Source organism: Pleurodeles waltl, chromosome 10 (assembly GCF_031143425.1).
Source record: "Pleurodeles waltl isolate 20211129_DDA chromosome 10, aPleWal1.hap1.20221129, whole genome shotgun sequence".
NCBI lineage: Eukaryota > Metazoa > Chordata > Amphibia > Caudata > Salamandridae > Pleurodeles > Pleurodeles waltl.
Window position 1 is genome coordinate 847310278 of NC_090449.1, and position 12193 is coordinate 847322470.

At 42.9% G+C, this 12193-nt stretch overlaps 1 protein-coding gene across 1 annotated transcript in view; it reads right to left on the minus strand.

The window, feature by feature from the left end:
* Positions 1-12193, minus strand: part of LOC138261947 (macrophage mannose receptor 1-like) — a 683716-nt gene that overhangs the window by 584918 nt on the left and 86605 nt on the right. The gene's annotated exons all lie outside the window — the stretch shown is intronic.

Consider the following 12193-nt stretch of genomic DNA (forward strand, 5'->3'; position numbering starts at 1 on the left):
ACACTGCCTCAGCACACTCACAAAGAGTCCAACGTTGGTCTTTGGTACCCCCAAAGAAGATGAGGCCAGGGCAGGGAGACAGGAACTTCCGAACACTTCTATGGGCGGACACTTGCGGAACCTTATCCTATGTCAAAACTGGCACCAGGTATAAATATTGGATTCTCAGGCCCAAATTTTTTGTACACTTGGGGATCTGTGGAAGACTCAAAAGGACTGATGTGCTGCTCTGCTGAAAGAAAGACTGTTATGCTGCTGCCCGAGAGAAAATTACTTTACCTGTATCTTGAGCCCAGGACCACCAGAGTGACTCAAAGGGCTAGTTCTCTGGCTTCCTGATCACAGCCTCAGGGGGCAGAAAATGCTCCAACCACCTTGTAGCCAGTACCTGGACTCTCCCTGGTGTGAGTCTTGCCTTCCAAGTGGTGCCACTCCAGTTTTGGACCCTTGGAAGTGTGCCTGAAGGTGATCCGGCAGCTCAGCTGCAGTCTTTTGGGCCGAACAGATACAGCACAATGCATCTTGTCACAGCTGAGCTCTAAGTTAAGCATAACTGCTTTTGGGCCAAGCTGGCAGAGGGTTAAACGCAGCTTAATTTGGGGTTGCTTGTGGCTTTACCCTGACTGGAATTGTGTGTACTGTTTGAGTAGGGTTTCACCCATCGCAACCAGTACCCCGATTTCCTACATGTGTTGATTGAAGTGGCAACAGGGATTTTCCTGTGATACTGGTGTAATAAAATAAGCAAATGAAAATATTAGAGCATACAGAAAAGGAGAGCATTTTCTTGTTGTCCTGGATATTTTGGACTATAAGAGTCCTTAACGAAACACCAGACCAGTAACAATCCAGGGACAGGATGGGTAGCTGTAGCTGGATAGCGTCTTTGGTACGGGCAGGACAGTCTTTACCCTCTTAAGCTTGTAACAATTTAATCCATGATGCAATTTTTGCTTTTCTGCTCAATGCATAGGCCATTGGCCAGCTATCAACATCGCCACATAGCAAAGGAGCTCCTATGTTCAGAGGATGATAACATTGTGGAAACATCAGCAGAAGTGGGTGGACATCCGCAATACCCATCTGGACTAGTGGCTGGGAAGCAGAGAGCCTGCTGTGTGCCACTGGGAGAGGGTTGAAACTGCCAAAGCTCTGAATGCCTGCCTGGGACAAGAATGCACCAGCACTAAACAAAATGGTGGCTGTCTTGTTGGATCTACAATGAGCCCGTATGGGCAGTACGATACCGTAGCTAGAGGTGTGAACTGATGGCTGCTAGGACATGGAGACAGAAGCGGTGCCAAAACTATCTCAGGGGAGCAGAGAAGTATCGAGAGAACAGCCCTGTGCAGAAAGGATACCATAAGAAATGCACCCCTGGGGGAACCAGCCCCAACGCAGAGGTGGTGGAAGAATAAGGGACCTCCAGAGAGCAGCTCTGGGCCTCCTGGAGTGGGTAGCTGAATTCCATCATAGAGGCTTGATATCAAGGACTGGGAGTCTGCAAGGTTTGGAGTGAAGGCGGTCTGGGCTGACAGAGTACACAAGCAGGGAGCCCCGCACTGGGACACAGCAGGCTGAACCAAATGAGACTGTGAGAAATCAAGAGACACAGAAAAGGACCTGTAGGCCTAGAGAAGATGGTAATAAAAAGGTGAGGACCAATTGGGGCACTGGGGCACAGTGCACCACCATCTAAAGGAGAAGTGCATGCTTGCCAAGGCTAGGATGACACAGGCATCAGAGATTGCTCATGCCCCTGGGGTGGCGGGTCTCTGAAGTGAATAGATACTACATGCAACAGAGGTAATGCATAACAATGTACCACTGCTGATGGAGCCCGTGGTAAAGCACAGGCTGAATCAGACCTGCCATAATGAGACTCAAAGCAATCAAGACACTGCAGGGCCTGGTGAAGGTAAAGATGCACTACAATGCCCCCAAACTCACTGTACTAAATGTCCCTGGGTGACATGGGGAAAACAAATGACCCCAAACAGTAGTAGCTTGCATTTGAGACCAAGATGATCAGCCAGGATCAGCCACTGGATCAGGAGCAAACAATGAAATAGGTGGAAACAGAGGCTGGCATGACTGCAGATGCAGATTCGAAAGCCCTGCTCCAAAGCATGTAGCAGAGACTCCAGCTCACAAAACAGAAGATGAATGCCCTTAGTCGTTGAGTAGACAGCGTAAGCTCAAGATTGGATAAGCAAGGCATGTAGCTTATGGAAATGGAACAAAGAGAATCACATATCGAAGACACTTAGCACGGACGCAAAGAAAAAATGCTGAATATGGAAAAGGTTTTAGCACTCATTAAAAGCAAAAAAGAGGATCTGGAGAAACGATCTTCTTACAGTGTGTGTGGCAGAAACCACTAACATCAACAAGATGGAAATATATGTGCAAAACTGACTGACTGCATTAATGCGTGGTGAAAATTTCTCATCAATGTCTGTGGTGCAAACAGTGCACTGTTCCTTGCAACAAGACTCGTGCCAGGGGTACACCCACACCCAATCCCTGCCAGACTGCTAAACTACAGGGACGGGGCACTTCAGCTAGTGAGGAAAAAAGTAGATCTTCAACACAACATTAGCAAAGTATCACTCATCCCTTATTTTACACTTGGGGTGCAAGAGGGATTCCCAGAATCTACAGAAGTAAAAAAGAAACTGATTCAACATAAAATGCCTTATGCCATACTTTATCCTGCACATCAGTAGATTATGCACTGCCAGAGACCGATGATCTTCACCAGTCAACAGCAAGTCTCTGATTTTTTTAAGCGACAGTGAGGTACAACTATGAGTATAAGATGAGGACACAGAATGAGGCACGACAGGCTGCACACCCAGCTGAAGTTACTAGCACATTTAATATTGCTCATGACGTTTTGGGCATAACACCTCCTCACGACCAACCTCACGACCTACAAGTTCCCCAGTCCAATGCCAAACAACAGTGCCCTGGTTGGATTTAAGCCATAATATAGTAATCTAAAAGACCAGGAACCACGCTGGTGAATTCCAGGCTTCATATCCACTATTATCACAAAGGTAATGTGTTTTTGATGGCTGTGTTTAGGACACAGGTGTTTTGTAAGGGGGAAGCGGATGACAAGGTTCACCAGCAAGTTTGAAGGCTGGAGTAGGAGTGGGCAGGATGAGAGAAATGTATCACATTCTACACACCTTAGAGTGCACAGATCTCACTGTATGATGCAGTAACTCAGACGCAAGAGTAGGACCACAGACACTGAAGGCAGGGATCAAAATATACCCTACGAGGTACATGACACATGACACATGCCCAGAATGATGAAGCAATGTTGATGTTATTCACATGTAAATTAAAAGGCCTCAATAACCCCAGAAAGAAACAGCAGGTATTGGCATACTTGCAATGCCAGAAAGCAGGTGCTGTCTTCCGAAAGGAGACACATCTGCTAAACACAGCACACAGCTGGACAGTGATGCCTGACATCATACTCCGCCTGTTCTATGGGAGCGCCAATACTCATTATACGTTGCATCCCATTTTAAATGATACCCTATTATACGGAGAAAAGAAGAAGGGAATAAACTGCAGGACTGATTAAAATACCTGAATGAGAAGGAGATTAACTGCCTAGTGGACATATTGTCATTGCCCACTACATATCAGCGAGGCTGATAAGAAGAGTGGAGCTTTCCTCTATCTATTTGAGTCCCATTTCAGAGCCCCCAATGGCACTTTAAAAAATTGAACAAAAATGTCCCTGTACTTACCTCCACTTACCTGGGATGGGGTCCCACATCCTGCGCTGTCCGTCTGGTGGGGGTGGGGTGTCTCTGTGGCTTGGGGAGGGCACCTGTGGTATCTTTCTATGGTGTGCCACCATGGAAATGGGCCTACAGGACCCCAAGCGCCTGCCCTCACCCAGGCGTTAAATAGTGTTGTTAAGCAAGCTTAGCACCATTATTTAGGCCCACCTACCTCCCATGTGCCATTTCTGCACGGGAGGGTAAATAAGGCACAAGGGCCTATGTGTCATTTTTTGCCCAGGAAAGCCTACCTTGCGTCAATGAGATGCAGCAGTTTGGGGAGGTTTATGAAACTCAGCAGACTATACAGTATATATAAATCTGCCCGCAAGCTCGGGAGTTGGGCCCAACACATTGCTCCACTATGATGAGACAAAATTAGGTAGGGGGTGTTAGAACAATCCTAATATGTTACCCAGCTGAACTCAAGCTAAAAATATTGTATTGCTATTGAATCTGTTTTTGCCAGGCAGTTGAACCTAACAGAAATAATAGTTGTCTTTCTCAACATAAAGACGGTGCACAACTTAAGCCAGTGGTTTCCGATGCCCGTAACAGCACTTAATTATCACTGGCACTTAGGCCCATATTTATAGTGTTTGATGCAAACCTGCGCATCATTTATTGAATTGCGATAGCCGGCGCAAAGGGTGGGCTAACATCATGGAAAATGACTTTAGCCGGGTGGAGGTGGCAGTATGAAGATGGGTGTATAGCATCAAAAAATGACGCTAGGCTGGTTAGAGTAAAAAAAGATGACTCCAACCAGATTACTGTCATTTTATGGCGCTTAACCTACCATGCCACATGACTCCTGAGAAAAGGCGGGAGTCATGCCCTCCACCCCAATGGCCAGCACAGGGGACAAGGGTCCCCAGGAATGGCCATTGCACTAAAATAAAAAATGAAAAATGCCTGGTTATCACTAAAATGAAAATTGAACACTCATGTAATGTTAATAGATATAAGATTAACTAAATAAGTGTATCCTACATTTACTCCATCAATAGATGTTAGACCAAAAATGGCACACACACATTTAACACAACCCACAGAGATATGCCATATAGCTGAATATCAATGTGGTCGCAATTGCAGTGACAACAAATGAACACCAACCATGATTCTGCAACAAAACATCTTTGGATAAAACTATTAAGACACACCTGACAAAATACCAGATATGCAAATTGGTGGCTAATAACTTCAAAGCAAACAAATAACAAGTGTTACCATGCACTACCTACCATCCATGTACAGAAGCTGGGCAAAAGGTTTACACACCAACTGTAAAAAACGTAAAGGATTTGACAAAGCCTTGAAGGCTCACCTACCAGAAACTCATAACTCTGTAAAGCATTACTCTAATTTCTGAAGTAAACTATGGATCCATTTAGAAATATAGGGCTACCAAAAGTGCTGCAATGGGACACCAATGGCAGCATGTGCATACAGATGCCGAATTGCAATAATAATAACTGAAGTTGCTGCATGTGAATTACAAACATTCAGCGACATTGTGAACATTTATGTTCTTTTACTGATTATATTTCTAGTAATCACATGGGTTAGGAATAATGCACTGAGCTACCGTACCTATTGTTCGAAAATGTGTTATTGGTAAGAGCAGGTAAGTACCTACACTTAGCAATAAGCCACTAACCTCCACTTAGGTCCAGTTAGGTCTCAGTAAATTAAACCCAGCTCAACCCTTGGTAGCTTGGCAACGAGCAACAAAGCTTAACTTAAGAGACATGTGTAAAGCATTTAAAAATCACAAAACAGTAAATAAGTAAAACACAAAACACAATAAAAATCCAAAACCAATTTAGAAAACTAGATTATATTTTTATCTTTAAAATGACACCAAAATGATTGAAATCGGATAAGGGGAACCGGAGATATGATTTTTTAAGGAATTAATGCTTTTTAGTGCTTAGAAACGAATAACGCCAATCAGGTCATCTGGTCGCACCTCGACTGGGGCAAAGTCAAAGTTTGAGGCCAACCGTGATAGAGCCCTGCTTGGCTACAGCTCGTGGGAGGCCTTGGTCAAAAGTTTACCTTCGGACTTCGTCATTTTTCTGGAGATTTCCTTCAGCGGGACCAAGTCACCAGTCCAATCCGATCTCCTGGAACTCTTCCATGGATTCGCGTCGCGGTAGCCCTCAGTGGAGATTTTCACTTTCAGACTCAGACGTTTTTTCGAGATGAAAATCCTTCACCGGAGCAAACCTGAATCTTGATCCGATGTCCCTGGAGCCCTCTTCGGATAAACTGCCTGGAAGGTCCTGGTCAACTTTCCATGTTCGGACTTACTCATTTTTTCTGAGATTTTCTTCACTGCAAGTCAGACCGGGTCACGGTTGAGGAAAGCCGGCTAGAGTTGCCGTGGCAGGTTGGTCCCTTTATTGAGCTTTTTAAAAAAATTCTCCAAACGTCTCCAAACTTCTGGATCTTCTTCCAGATGTCCCTTTCAGGTTCTTTTCAGGTCCACAGCTCACCCCAAGGTTCCAGAAGCTCTGAGATGCTCCATGAGGGTGCGAACTACAACTCTCAGAATGCACCTGATGCAAACTCCTTTTTGGCCACTGGACAGTGGTCAGCTAGTTTGTTCCTTCCAGAGTTGGTGTAGGGGACTCTGGTTAGCAAGTTTTTGCCTGCAGTAAATAGGGAGTCCCTCCTTGAACCAGTTGAAGCCAAGCAAAGTCCTTCTTGTGGTGAAATCCAAGTGTCCAGTTGCAGGTCAGGGGTCCAGCAGGGCAGTCCTTCTTCTCCTGTAGTTCTTCCTGATAGGGATCTGAGGTGTGGGTGCAGGTCTGCCAGTTTTATCCTTGCTCCTTGGTGAAAAACAGGGGGGTCCTGGTTCTCCAATAGATGCCCTGTGATGATCACTTCCTGGGAAGTGTGGCAAAAATCAATCCCAGGAAGCAACATTCCCCAAAAATACATCATGGCTGAAAGTGATTTTTGGAGGTTACATCTGGCTGACCCCACCCACTGGTGTGGCTAAAAATCTTAAACACTCCCTTTTCCTGCCCTCTCCTAATCTAATCATGGGGCACCTAATTGTCTGGGTTTGCAGGATGTGAGGGAGGTGCTGGTTTGCTCCAAATGTCCTTCCCTGCCTTTTAAGACCAGTTTGGCAGCCCTCCCCCTTCCTGCCTCTCCATGTGCTGAGGGAAGATCTCCTCCCCCAGGCACATCTCTTTGTATTGAGCCAGACCACTTCACACCTCATCAAGGCAGCCTGGCCAATCAGAGCAAAGCAGCAAAACACTGCAGGGCTGAAGTTGGCAACTTTTCAGGTAAAGATTTATACTCTTCACCTGAACAAGTTATATTAAATCCCACAACCGGAAGTTGTAGGATTTATTATACCAGTGAATTTGATACCAAACTTGAGGTATCATTTACTTAAGGGGACTTTTAAAATTAAAATAAAGTCTCCCCATTCTAGCCTATGGAGGCCATTCACTACAATGAGGGAAAACAGAATATGGCTGTTTTACCTCACTAGGGCTTATAAAACTACTTTTTTAAGATCCCTGCTTATAGTTACATGGCACCCAGCCCTAGGAGCACATAGGGCACACCTTAGGGATGACTTATATGTACAAATAAGATAGTTTAAGACTTTGGAAATACTTCTAATTCCAAAGTCGAATTTGCATGTGACTTTAATTTACAAGCAGCCAGCAAGGCAGGCCTGTCTTTAAAATAACACTGGGCACCTCAGCAGTACACTTATGGAGGCACTGCCTATGCTGGGGTCTCTAAACCTACATGCCCTACCATATACTAGGGACTTGTAGGTAGGTTGACTTAGCCAATTATAATTAGCCCAATTTGCAGACTCATTTTATACAGAGCACAGGCCCTAGGACTGGTTAGCAGTACCCAGGGCACCATCAGAGTTAGGAAAACACCAGCAAAAAGTGAAAAATGGTGGCAAAAAGTCAGGGGGGCTTCTGCAATCAGCCCTGTTTTACCGCACCTATAACTTAGATATACAAGTTTCACACCCATGTTTTTAACCACATTGTGTACATCAGCCTGGCAATTATTTAGGGGTGTATGAAATTGTTAGAAGTTGGGTTTCTGGTTGGTAGAGAAATGCACCATATTCAAGCAGTAACCACCGTCTTAGTCAGGGTAAGTTACAAACACATCCTAAATTAATCTGTGTTCATCCTCTGGTAGTGTGGCACAGAACAGTCAGGTTTAACTTAAGAGGCGTAAAGTATTTGTACAACGCTTCCGACAGTAAAACAGTGAAAACACCACACAAAAAGATGCTATTAATGTTTTAAAATATAGAGCGTAATTGAATACATAAAACAAGACAAAAATGACAAAAATTCAATAAGTAGAACTTCAGCTATGAATTTTTAAAGAATAAACTGTAGAAAAATGCTTAGAAACAGGGATGTGCCAGTCGGAGATATTTGGTCGTGCTGGACCAGGAAAAAGTCAAGAGTCCAGGCCGATTGTGATGGGGCATGGGCCGGATACAGCGACCCACTTAGGCCTGCTGAACAAAAGTACCTTGATATGGATATGTTGAGGAAGATGCAGGGCACAGCCAAGGTGATGCGTCGGTTCTGATCCTGCAACAGAAGGAGATGCGTTGGTTTTCTTCACACAAATTCATCGATGCGTCAGTTTAGTCTAGAATGCAATGAGTCAGTTCTGCTCCTGTAGCAGAGGATGCATTTATTCTGAAAGTTATGCGCTGGTTCCAAAGGTGATGTGCCAAATCAGCTTCACATGGTGGAGAGGATGTACTGCTTTTTATCCACGCAAAGGTAAAGATGCACCAGTTCTGATCCCTGCAACAGTGAAGAAGCACCGGTTCCAAGGAGTATCCATGGGTTGGCTGAAGAAGCAACTTAAACCTCTCTTCCAAGAGTCCAGACCTGGGGTGGAACCAGTTGGGAGGGCAGACTCACAGCCGGTAGAGTCTGGTTGCAGATGTAGGTGAGTGGGAAGTCTTAAACATCCCTGAGACATCAGTAAACACTGGGGTAGAGAGACGCAGATCCGGTCCTTCTCACTCCCAGGAAAGAGGCAGCAGGCAGCAGGTCAGCACAGCAAAGCAGGAGTCCAACAGCGTAGCAGTCCAGCAGAGTGGCCATCCTTGTATCAGCACAGCAGTTCTTCTTCCTGGCAGAGTATCCATAGGTGCAGAAGTGTACTGAAGTGGTTGTGTCTGAGGTCTAGTACTTATGCCCAGTTGTGCCTTTGACGTAATTTATTATCTCCTGAAAATCCATAATTGTTTCAGGGTGTGACTCACTGTTAGAACCAATTTCAAAATGTCTTCCTCCATTTATTCCAGAAATACCATTGTATCTCTGAGATACCACTGATTTCATCACAAAGATTGAAGGCCTAGAATTTGATCCACAGACACAATGGCTGGTAACTCTTGATGTACTTTCTTTATATACACAAATTCTGCAGGTCAAAGTCCTGGAGGTAACTGAGTTCTACCTGGAAAAGAGATAAAATCCACATTGAGTTCCTACCAGATTTATTGTTGATTTGGCGCGTTTAGCATTAAAGAAGAATTATTTCAAATTTGATGAAGAATGTTTCTTCCAAATTAAGGGAACCGCAATGGGTTGTTCCTTTGTCTCAGAGATGGCAATAAACTATATGGTCCAATCCCCTCAACAGCCAAGAAACAACATGGTTTTGATTTATTGAAAATGTGTTTTGCATCTAGACAGGTGTAGAAGCAAACTTGTGAATTGATGTTCAGTATGAGTAGAAATAAGAAATCAATCACTTTTCTAGAGGTCGAAGTCAAGCCTTCGATTTAAAAATTGCTAACAAATTTTTATTGACAATCAACAGATAAAATAATGCTTTACACTATGCAAGTTTCCATGCAGGCAGCTTTAAAGATAATCTGCCATGCATACAGTTTTTGAGGATTCAAAGTAATAGCACGAATAAGGAGGATTATTTCCTCCATGCCACAATCTTTTTAATGAAATTAAAAGACAAAGGTTATCCTGGTAGACTTGTAAAAAAAAAACTAGAAAGAGCCTGGTATACTCCGTCACAATCTCTACTAAAGAAAAAAGGATGAACGCACCAAGAATGACTGATTTGTGTTTTCAATGTTTTGCCCTCAGATTAATTATTTCAAGAGGATTATTCAACAAAATTGGCATTTGCTAGCAAAGTCTGACAGTCCTTTGTAAAGACCTTAGTTTGCCCTTAAGAAGATTGGAAAACAACTAGTGTGACTATATACTCCTGGTGTATCAATAAAAAGTGCACTGAGAGCACAGTGGAAATTACAACCTCTAAGAGGGCACCACAGATGTGGGATGTGTGCAGTGTGTGATCAAATAATTGAAGGCCTTGAATTTACATTGGATGATATCAAATGAACTCATACAATCTTCTGAAATTGCAAACTAAAAATGTTGTTTATGACATAGTCAGCCAATGCAAAAAACTATACAAGGGAAAAATCAGTCAGGAAATCTATCAGCAAATCAACCAGCATAAGACGAAGATTCCCTGAAAAGTGCAGTCAGCCTCACTAGTCAACCATTTTTATGATCAAAATCATTCAGAAAATGACTTAAAATGGACCATGATATTAGCCATTCAGCCGGACCCCAGATGGAGTGACTTTGATTTAAATTTAATCAAAAAGGAGGCAAATGTAATCAGCAATTACTGGCTTGAATGAAATGTCTGAACTTAAGAACCTATGAATTGATATCAGGATTTTTTCTAATTACACAAGAAGAATGGTTTGCTAGAGATACTACATGAGACACATAGTCAAAGATGTGTGTGCATTTAAGAATTGTGAACTTGTACCCTGGGAACTCCAAATCCCATTGCCCAAGGTTTCTCGAAAGTACCTACGAAGGAGCTGCTTCTTAGTCATGGAAGCACAATGGTGAAATATTGAAGGAATTTATATACATGCCATACACGTTGTGAGCCTGAAGTTACTTAAAAGGAGGCACTGAGATATATGAGTTTGGGCAATAGACTCATGGAAGCACTTTCAACAAACTGCGGAGAACAAATCAGTATGAGAGAATGTAGACAGATGCCTTGCCCCAGGCAGTGCCACAAATTTGAAAACAAAGCACTTGCCGAAGACACAGTAAGTCTTTCTCAATCTTTCTATTTGAAGTCAAACTGTGATTTCAAATAAGACTGCATCAGAAGTCAGGTCTTTATTTCTCCCTCCTTGTCTCTGATGTTTGCTTCAACTTAGGTTTACTTTGGCATAATTGGCTTTCGGAGCCACGCCCCAAATCAAAGAAACTCAACTTAGACATGTTTACGGAAAAAAAAGGTAAAAGCCATTGAAAGGGTGTTATCAAGTTCACATCCCCCAAATAAATGTATTTAATATTATTTCACAGCCTTTCCCAGTTCTCTGTCCTGAGGAGACCTAAAAAATAAACGAGTCAAAACACATTGGCATTTCTTACTAGGGAGTTGAATGAAACAATCTGGTTGCAGCGTCAACTCTTGAAGATGTGAGTTTCTCCCTCATTAAAAGGACTTGCATCAAGCCATTGTATTTTTAGTCAGAGTATAGACATTACAAATAATAGACTTACTCTGTAATTTTCTTGTGTTCAATGAATTGAACTGATGAACATTTATACAGTGGTGTTTTTGGTATATTTTGCACTTTTTCCTTAATCAAGTGGATTAGTTGTTGCACAAAGAAATGAATATTGTGGATCCAAATATGTATATTGTGAATGTTTTGTCTGTTTTAAGAGTATATGATATGTAAAACACTGTTTTCTGAAAAATCAGTCAATAAGATGACAGTAAATGGTGAAAAACCTACTTGATCATGCCACTTAATTTCCTGATCATATGGTAAATAATTTGTTTAAATAGCTTCAGACAAGGTTTTTTCTATTGTTAACTTTCTAAAAGTGGCATTTTCAGAACTGCAATTCAAAATCCTACTTTGCCATTAGTTGTGATTTTAAATTGCGAGCCCAGAGACACAAAACTTGAAAACCTTATCCCTTCCAGACTGTGAGTTAGACTTATAAAATGTAATAAAGTAAACCCAATGTTATCCTATGGGAAAGATGGAAGGGCCGTAGGGAAAAATGACTTTGGGGGGTTTTCACTACCAGGACATGTAAAACTTAAAAGTACATGGTCTGCCTCTTAAATACATTGCAACCTGCCCTCTGGATTGTCCAGGGTCTATCTTAGGGGTGACTTAACATTATTAAAAGGGGTTTGGGCATGGCAAAAGGGTTATTTTGCCAGATGGACACTGCAGTGTAAAACCACACACATAGGCTCTGCAATGGCAAGCTCGAGACATGGTTAGAGGGCTATTTAGGTGGGTGGCACAATCACCT